Genomic DNA, 10,525 nt, shown 5'->3' with positions numbered 1-10,525 from the left:
CCTTTCCCCTTTCCCCTTTCCATTGCTTGGAAGGAGGGGGGCCAAATCCTACTTGGACTAGGAGTCCAAGTAGGACTCCCCCCTTGGCGCGCCCCCTTGGGCCGACCACCTCCTCCCCCCTTTATATACGGGGGCGGGGGGCACCCCAAAGACACATAAGATTTCTCTTAGCCGTGTGTGGTGCCCCCCTCCATAGTTTACTCCTACGGTCATATTGTCATAGTGCTTAGGTCAAACCCTGAGCGGATCACATCACCATCACCGTCACCACGCCGTCGTTCTGTCGAAACTCTCCCTTGACCCTCTACTAGATCAAGAGCTCGAGGGATGTCATCGAGCTGAGCGTGTGCTGAACACGGAGATGCAATACGTTCGTTACTTAGATCAGTTGGATTGTGAAGACGTTTGAGTACATCAACCGCGTTAACCTAACGCTTCCGCTTTCGGTCTACGAGGGTACATGGACACAATCTCCCTGTCTCGTTGCTATGCATCTCCTAGATAGATCTTGCGTGGTCGTAGAATTTTTTTTAAAATTGCATACTACATTCCTAACACGTATCGGGTCACCAGAAGGGGTTCCGGGCTACCCCCGGCAAACTATATGGTCCTATTGGGCCAAGAGGGGAAACACAGCAGCCAGCATGGGCTGCTGCGCCCCCCTTGCTGCCCGAATAGGAAGGGGAAAGGAAAATGGGAAGAGAGAAGGAAGGGAAAGAAATTCAGCCTCCCCCTTCCTTCCCTCCTCTCTCCCCTTTCCTTCCCTCTCCAGAAAAGATGGTAAGGGGGCGAATTGGACAAGGCCCCCAAGTAGGATTCCTCCTACTTGGGGCGCCCCATGGCGGTCCCCCTCCACCGTCCCACCTATATATATGTGGGGAGGGGGTGCCTAGAACACACAACAAACATTGTTAGCCGTGTGCGGCGCCCCCCTCCATAGTTTACGCCTCCGGTTATATTCACGTAGTGCTTAGACGAAGCCCTGCGCGGATCACTTCACCATCACCGTCACCATGCCGTCGTGCTGACGGAACTCTCCCTCGACACTTTGCTGGATCAAGAGTTCGAGGGATGTCATCGAGCTAAATGTGTGCAGAACTCGGAGGTGCCGTTCGTTCGGTACTTGATCGGTCAGAACGAGAAGTGTTGGGGAACGTAGTAATTTCAAAAAATTTCCTACGCACACGCAAGATCATGGTGATGCATAGCAACGAGAGGGGAGAGTGTGATCTACGTACCCTTGTAGACCGACAGCGGAAGCGTTGTGACAACGCGGTTGATATAGTCGTACGTCTTCACGATCCGACCGATCCAAGCACCGTTACTCCGGCACCTCCGAGTTCTTGGCACACGTTCAGCTCGATGACGATCCCCGGCTCCGATCCGGCAAAGCGTTGGGGAGGAGTTCCGTCAGCACGACGGCATGGTGACGGTCTTGATGTTCTACCGTCGCAGGGCTTCGCCTAAGCACCGCTACAATATGACCGAGGTGGAATATGGTGGAGGGGGGCACCGCACATGGCTAAGGAACGATCACGAAGATCAACTTGTGTGTCTAGAGGTGCCCCCTGCCCCCGTATATAAAGGAGCAAGGGGGAGGGGGCGGCCGGCCTAGGAGGGGGCGCGCCAAGGGGAGTCCTACTCCCACCGGGAGTAGGACTCCTTCCTTCCTTGTTGGAGTAGGAGAAGGGGAAAGAGGGGGAGAGGAAGAAGGAAAAGGGGGCTGCGCCCCTTGTCCAATTCGGACCAGAGGGGGGGCGCAGGCCTCCTTCCTTTTGGCCTCTCTCCTCTATTCCCGTATGGCCCAATAAGGCCCATATACTCCCCGGCGAATTCCCGTAACTCTCTAGTACTCCGAAAAATACCCGAATCACTCGGAACCTTTCTGATGTCCGAATATAGTCGTCCAATATATCGATCTTTACGTCTTGACCATTTTGAGACTCCTCGTCATGTCCCCGATCTCATCTGGGACTCCGAACTCCTTCGGTACATCAAAACTCATAAACTCATAATATAACTGTCATCGAAACCTTAAGCGTGCGGACCCTACGGTTCGAGAACAATGTAGACATGACCGAGACACGTCTCCGGTCAATAACCAATAGCGGGACCTGGATGCCCATATTGGCTCCTACATATTCTACGAAGATCTTTATCGGTCAGACCGCATAACAACATATGTTGTTTCCTTTGTCATCGGTATGTTACTTGCCCGAGATTCGATTGTTGGTATCTTAATACCTAGTTCAATCTCGTTACCGGCAAGTATCTTTACTTGTTTCGTAATACATCATCTCATAACTAACTCATTAGTTGCAATGCTTGCAAGGCTTATGTGATGTGCATTACCGAGAGGGCCCAAAGATACCTCTCCGACAATCGGAGTGACAAATACTAATCTCGAAATACGCCAACCCAACATGTACCTTTGGAGACACCTGTAGAGCTCCTTTATAATCACCCAGTTATGTTGTGACGTTTGGTAGCACACAAAGTGTTCCTCCGGTAAACGGGAGTTGCATAATCTCATAGTCATAGGAATATGTATAAGTCATGAAGAAAGCAATAGCAACATACTAAACGATCGGGTGCTAAGCTAATGGAATGGGTCATGTCAATCACATCATTCTCCTAATTATGTGATCCTGTTAATCAAATAACAACTCTTTTGTTTATGGTTAGGAAACATAACCATCTTCGATTAACGAGCTAGTCAAGTAGAGGCATACTAGTGACACTCTATTTATCTATGTATTCACACATGTATTATGTTTCCGGTTAATACAATTCTAGCATGAATAATAAACATTTATCATGATATAAGGAAATAAATAATAACTTTATTATTGCCTCTAGGGCATATTTCCTTCAAGAAGAAGTTCGACTACATCAACCGCATTGTCAAACGCTTCCTCTTTCGGTCTACGAGGGTACGTGGACACACTCCCCCCCTCTCGTTGCTATACATCTCCTAGATAGATCTTGCGTGAGCGTATGAATTTTTTTGAAATTGCATGCTACGTTTCCCAACAGTTTTACTTGGCAATTGCGATGGATGGTGGTCGCCGCGCCGCGTCTGACACGACGAGCATGGAGTCGCGGGAGATCGATCCCATCGGCGGCGTGGTGAACTAGTTGCTAGTGTCATCGCCGCATAGAAAGTCCATACGGGGTGTCGAATAGGAGGGCGCTGAGCAGAAAGCGATGGAGGAGAAATGTAGTGCACGCGTCATGGCGGCGTCAGTCTAGGAAGACGTGGAGGAGGAGGCCGAAAGGAAATACGCTGGCGATGGTGCCAGTGTAGTACGACGCGAGCGAGGAGGCCGAGAGAAACAACATCGACGGTGGCTTCAGCATTGCAAGATGTGTGAGAGAAGGCAGAGAGGAACGATGATCGTGCGAGTCTAGTAGGACGCGGGAGAGGAGGCTGAGAGGAACGACGCCGCGGTGGCACTAGTGTAACAACACGTGGGCGAGGAGGCTGAGAGGAACGATGCCGACAGTGACGCTAGTGTAGTAGGACACGGGAGAGGAACGGCTAGTTTGAGGAGATTAAGGAGTGTCACTAAAATAGATCACACATATGCTTATGTATAGTCCATGAGGAAGAGTTAGATCTACTCGTCAACGATCATCGGGACACAAAATGTGCAACACGTAAGTCGTGTGATACCGTGAGATGAAGTTACTGGTCAAAGAAATTTCAAACTATCGGCCATGCGCGATGAATTTGACAAAATTCGTCCAAAATATCTCTAAACATGAACACGAAATTGAATATTTATGGTCGACGAAACTACGAACCGATCGCCTGAATAGAACCATAACATTGATGTGCATTTTTTATGTAGAGCTTATCTCAAATCGAAGCACCGTTGTGTAGATTAGAAGGGACGAAATAAAGAAGATTAGAGAAGGAGCTTAATGGAGGTAGGAGAAAAAACCACCTACAACATGTATAATATCTTGCATCACATGTGTTCCTCTTGTGCAACTTGACCCACCATGTGCGCTAGATGTGGCTTGACTCAGCTTGGTTCACTAGAAACAGTCGATTCGGCCGTTTCTAACAGGCCTACCCAAGGAGTACTTGAAGCTCCGTGCTATGCAAGAATCTGATGCTACCCAATTAACCAAACAACCCGTTTTCTTCCCGGGCCGGTCTGGTTGAGGTGAATACATGCTACCAAATGCATCATAGGTTGCAAATTTCCCACCATCTCATGCTCCATCCAAGCAACATTTTCCCCATGCACGGCGCTCAAGCCTCTAACCAAACATGATATATCTCTACACAGTCATATCCCGACAATTACGGTAGTGTCGTCAGGAGGGTAGAGAAGGTGCTTCGCCTATTATGTGATGATTTTCTTCTAAATTCCCGCCCACCAACAAATATAGTTAAACTGGAATTTGCGCAAAATTTGGATTAAAGATGAACGTTCTACTTTCAAAAAGTTATGCAACATTCAATACATTTTTCTGAGCTTTATACACATTTTTCAACTTTCAGAAATTAAATGTATCTTTTAAAAAGATTCACAACAATCAAATGACTATTGAAAAACCCCCAACTTCTAGCTTTTTCAACATAAATACCCTTATTTTTTCTGGCAAACCATCCATACATTTTTTTGGAAATAACACAACAATATTCACATCCATAACATGTTCCAGTACCTTGTCGACCGAGGTAGAGGTTGCTACATGATTAGCTTTGTTTCCCATGTAACGATATCACTAGTCGCATCTCAACTTGGTGACACGCTACTACATATATAACTGAATAGCACCGACCCCTCATCAGTGATGTGCCCGGGACCAGGCAGCGTGAGTGATGAGCCACAATGGAAACATCAGTGAGAACGTTTTGATGGCTTGGATGTAGGTTTATCACCGACCGACCTTAAATTGCCCGGTCTGTGATGACGTGATTTGATGTCTGAAGCGGGCCTATTGTCTTCACTAACTGGCTGCTAATTGACTAGTCAGTGTTGATAATTCAAAATGGACCATTTGTTAATTCTCATATTTATATAAAAAAATTACTTTGTCATAACTCAGCTTGCACTTAATGTATTTTTTTATTGATTCGTTATCCAATAAAGGACATTGATAACTATTTTTATATTAATAGCACCATTAACAACTCAAATTGCACATCTACATTAAGATACAAAATTTTCATACAATTCTCATATTTTTCATTACAATACACATTCCTAGTGCTAAACTGGAATTGTATTTTGTTGCAGAAAAATATGTATTATTTAGTCTGGGTGCATAAGAAAAGACTATTGTTACATGGGTTTCATTAGAAATTCAAGAAGACCATTCACATTATCCAACATATTTATTTATATTGTTGATGTATTATAAAGTGTTTGCATGTGTATTGTTTTCCATGGTATCCTTAGATATCAACACTTGTGCGTGTAGAGTGTATGGACCTAGCTAATTACTTGGTAGAGATATCTGGAGTTCAAGACTACAAAGTTTAGGTGTAGATAAATAGATATTTCTAGGGTGCATGAAGTTTTAGTTAGTAGTTTGTGCTCAATCCAAGCGTGTAAAGTGCAAGTAGTAGCTTGTCATCAAATTGTCTCTTTTGCTCTTGCTTGTTACGGTGCTCATTTCTTCAAATTTGTCATTTTTTATTTGGGGGAATGAAGTTAGCCATTGGTACATGTGTGATATATACTTTATATCAAAATCATGCAACTCATAACATGCATGACTATTTATAATTCAAAGTTTCATAAGTTACAATATTGTTCATTTGAATTTTAGATTGACCGCTCTTAAGAAATAGTTTGACATTCCTAAATTGTATGCTCATTTCAACGATACAAGCAAATTTGTATCCCTCAAGTCTCAACATGCCCGAAACCGAACCAACTTGATAAGACTTTCATATTCACATGTTCATTCTAAAAAAACATATATCAAACGAGTAATTTTGAATGTGCAACTTTACTTCCTTCGTTATACCTGCTAATAGGCATGGTCTATTCAAATATGAGAGTGACATTTCTTTTGTGCTATCTCCGCAACTTCGAGCTTAGAAGGTGGAAGCTAGAAAACAAAAGTACCGTCTCTAGCAACCCACGAGACCAACGAGTGGTTAATTGAGTCAAGACCAGATATGCCGACTAGTTTTGTTCCTGCACACCATGCTTCCTTTGCATTCCATGTTAATTTTGAAAAATCATGCTTCCAACACTACACATACTTCATGATTTACAGTTCAGGGCCATGGGATGGATGGCTCCGGCAAACCGTGTCAACAGCAATCATCCAGAGCATCATCTTCGTCACTGTTGCAGGCCAAAGGAATGGCATCAAGTCAATCATCCTTCTTACTTGTTGGGAGCTTTGGCAGGAATGCAACGATTGCACATTCAGAGGAAAGATCTCGGCCTCAAAAGGAATCATCAATGCGGTCACCAGATACATAGAACTATGGTAGGTGGCAGGAGCAAAATGCCTAGAGAGCCCCTTCGGGAATCCACCATGAGATATCGCGTGTATTCCCTATTTATTATTGTGTTTTTCCTCTGATCCTCGGATCCAACTCTGCACATATGTTTCTATTGCTCGGTTCTAATGATCAATGAAATGTGAATATTTACTGGATCTTAAAAAACTGTTCAAATTTTCTTCAAGCACTATCATATTCTGCTTCTTACATTTATGTATGCATGTCTGAAAGAGCCGTCTCATCATTCTTTACCCAAAACCAAGGGAACAATGCTTCAATATTTATCACATATGCTGCATTTTTTTATCTCATTGGACTTCACTTCGCATTATAAGGACTGTGCTAACGTCTAGTCGACTGGACGTTAAGCAACAAATCCGCACGATGGTAACCCACCTTCCTCTCGCAACCCGCGCGCTTGATTCCATCATTTTTTTTTCTTCTCGAAAAAACCATATACGCCAATAATAAATCACTCGTGGTTTTTCTGGTTTTTGGCTACACAATATGGAATGAAAATAAAAGTGCTAGAAAGGGGACTTGAACCCAAGTCTATTCATTAGACTTTGAGCCCAATAAACAACTAAGGCACCTTTAGTTGTTGTCTATTGTATATAAACAAGGTTATTTGAACCTTTTTTCTGTCATTTCAGCGATAATAATTTTTTTGCTTGGTAACTTTGGCATGAGCAGCGTGATAACTATGACTTGAGCAATATGATAAATATACTATGATAAGCCTGATAACTATAATATGAGAAGGTTAATGACTATACCATGAGAAGCATGATAACTTTAGCATGGGGGAGTGGTAACTTCACACTGGGGTATGTTTCGACAAAAAAAAGTTACGAGGACATGTTTCAGTAACGTTTTTCACATGGGTAAAAAGTTATCAAATGTGTTGTATGTAAGCTATCGGGTGTCTGGTGCGTAAATTACCATGATATTTGCACTAGGTTATCAGGGCATATTTCTAGAACTTATGGCCCAAGGTGAAAAGTTATCAATGCGTTTAGATGTAAGTTATCAGGTTAATTGTACTTAAGTTATCATCTTATTTACAGAGAAGTTATCGGGTGTATATTTTAAAAACTTTTTCACCTCGAATGGTCAAAAAAGTGGTATTTTATTTGTACTTGTCAGGAGCCAAGTAGTGGGTAAGTTGGCTAGTGTGTTAAGATCTCAATATTGAAGTCTTGAGTTCAGTTCTCAGCTTTAGCATGATTTTTTATGCTATAAAGCTACAATATGAAAACCTAGCATCAAGATTTGTTTTCAACATCTTTTTCTCCTAAAAAATATCAGGCCTGCGATGTGTGAGTTATCAAGCTATTCGCACAAAAAATAACCGAGGGTATTTCATCAACGTGCCTCCCTCCACCCGGTCGCCAAATTTACCAAGACCTAGGTACATAAGTTATCAGGTCAGCGATGTGTGAGTTACCGTGATATTTACATAAAAGTTATCGGGGGTATATTTCACCACCTCTATTCACCAAAAGTTATCAGGACCGGGTTGCATAAGTTATCAGCTCTCCAATGTATGAGTTACCATGCTATTCACACCAAAATTTACAGGGGGATATTTCATCAACACCCACCCCTACGCCAAAGTTATCACGACTGAGTTATATAAGTTATCAGGTCTGTGATATGCCAATTACCCTGATATTCACACAAAAGTGACCGAGCAGTATCCCCCCTGGTCGGCAAAATTACCATGGTGTCATCAACTCTAGATGAGTTGGTAAAAAAAGTCTACTTAAATGCGAAAAAGATTAGACATTTCATTAACTGTTGTGCAAACGTAGAAGAGGAAACAAGTTAATAAGGTATTGTTGTTTTTCTTTTCCACTCATTTAATAAGGTATAAAAGTACTCTAATCCGATTGAAATAGTATGTCAGAGTCTTAGCTCAGCTAGCCTACCGTGGCTGCAACGGACAGGTCCCGTGTTCGATTCTTAGAAGTGCCTTTTTTTTCACGCGCTAACGTCCGGTCGACTGGACGTGTCAAACTTTACAAACTTGTTTCATTATAAAACTTTGCAAGTGTATAGCATACATCCATAGTACCATGTCAAATTTATTTTAGCATTAAAGGAAAACCTTTCAAATAAAGTGCTCACTGGCACCCGTGTTCCAAAGTGACCTTCTGCAGCCGCGCCGCGCATGGGTCGCAGCTGTTGTGCGACCATTATGATTCGACCAGGCACTGTAGCTAGTCAGCCAGTTAAATGCTGCAGCTCCAACTTCGCTGTCACGTAGAGGACACAGGACACAGGGCGCACGGTTTCCGTGAGCTACAACAGTAGACTGTACTACAGTAGCAAGCTGCAAGCAGTACGAGCCTCCGGCGACCCGCAACCATCCCGCCGGCCATGCATCGTGCATGCACAGTTAGTTAATCACCGCTGCCGCCGCCACTGTGCGCGCGGCAATGCGCCACAGTGGCGCCGACGGCAACGCATCCGGCCCTCTCTGCCGGGGCGTGGCGTGTCGGCGTCGTTGAGAAGCAGATCCCGGGGCCTGTTTTGCGGCACTGTTCAGCAGCTTCCATCGTTCCCCGGGAAAGCAACAGCACGCACAGCGCGTACGTGTACCGTGGTGTAGGAAAAACACAGCACACGTTGCTCGGGCATGGCTGGATGTGTTAGACTATTACTTGGCTCTCAAGTTATCTAATCCTAGTCGTATTGTAATAGTCCTAGTCGTATTGTAATAGGTATGATTAGCTTGTAAACTCTTATATATACTACTCTATGTGGCCGGCAAATTAATACAATAGTTTTATTCAAATCTTACATGGTATCTTAGAGTTCCTAGTCCTAGGGTATGGCTCCGCCGCCCACCCCACCGCCGCTGCCGCCGCCCGGCTACTTTGAGCGCCGGGCCGCTACCCTCGCCCGCGCCGCTGCCACAGCTTCCTCCTCCTCTACCCTAGCTCTACTACCACCACCTATGCCCCCGGTGCTCTCCCTCACCGATACAATCTCGGATATTAGTCCTTATATCCCCATCACCCTCGATCTCAACTCCCACAACTACTACCATTGGCGCCACCTCTTCGAAGTTCACCTCGGGCGCTGGAATCTTCGCTCCCATGTCGACGCCACCGCCGTGCCGCAATCCCATGATCCCCAATGGGTCAAGGATGACCTCGCCATCATCCAATGGATCTACATGCGCGTCTCCACCGAGATCTTCAACCTTGTCTTTCGGGATGCTGCCACCGCCGCTGGTCTCTGGGTGGCTCTTCAGCAGTTGTTCCAAGACAACGTCGATGCTCGCACCAATCTACTCCACACCGAGCTCAGGAATACGGTGCAAGGCGACTCCTCTCTCAGTGTCTACTGCCAACGCCTCAGGTCCATCGCCGACGAACTCCGTGAACTTGGTGATCCCGTTGAAGATCGGCAGCTCATCAACATCCTCCTCATCGGGCTCAGCGAAAAGTTCAACAAGCAGGCCTCCTTCATCCCCATGATGCGGCCTCAGCCAACTTTTGCCGAGGTGCGCTCCATCCTCCAGTGGGCCGACCGTGCTCAATCCAACAAGGACGCTCGCCCTCAGCTCTTCGCCGCCGTTCCGCGTGCTCCGGCACCCGCGGCGCCACCTCCACCAGCGGTGCCTCCCTCCCCGGCAGCGTCCGCTCCGTCGCCGGGCTGGCGTCCCAGCCCTAATTATCGCGGCAAGAACCCCATCTACAGGCCACCTTCGACGCGCTCGGCGCCTACTCCTCCACCTTCGCCAGCTCCAAGTACGCCACCAGCAGCTACACCTTGGCGTCCTCCACATGATCCCTGGACGGGGCTCGTCCAAGCTTGGCCTATGCCATGGTCCGCTCCGGCTCCCCTAGGCGCTCCACCAGCTTATACCGGTGCCTGGCAGCCCGGCGTGCGGCCCCACACTGGTGCTCCAGGATTCCTCATGCCTCGCCAGCTGGCCCATGCCTACCATGCTGCTCCAACATATGGCGCTCCCTACTATGCTGACGGAGGTCACTACTACACCCCACCGTCGGCCCTACTGCCCTCGTC

Source organism: Triticum dicoccoides, chromosome 5A (genome assembly GCF_002162155.2).
Source record: "Triticum dicoccoides isolate Atlit2015 ecotype Zavitan chromosome 5A, WEW_v2.0, whole genome shotgun sequence".
NCBI lineage: Eukaryota > Viridiplantae > Streptophyta > Magnoliopsida > Poales > Poaceae > Triticum > Triticum dicoccoides.
Note: the sequence above shows the minus strand (reverse complement) of the source record.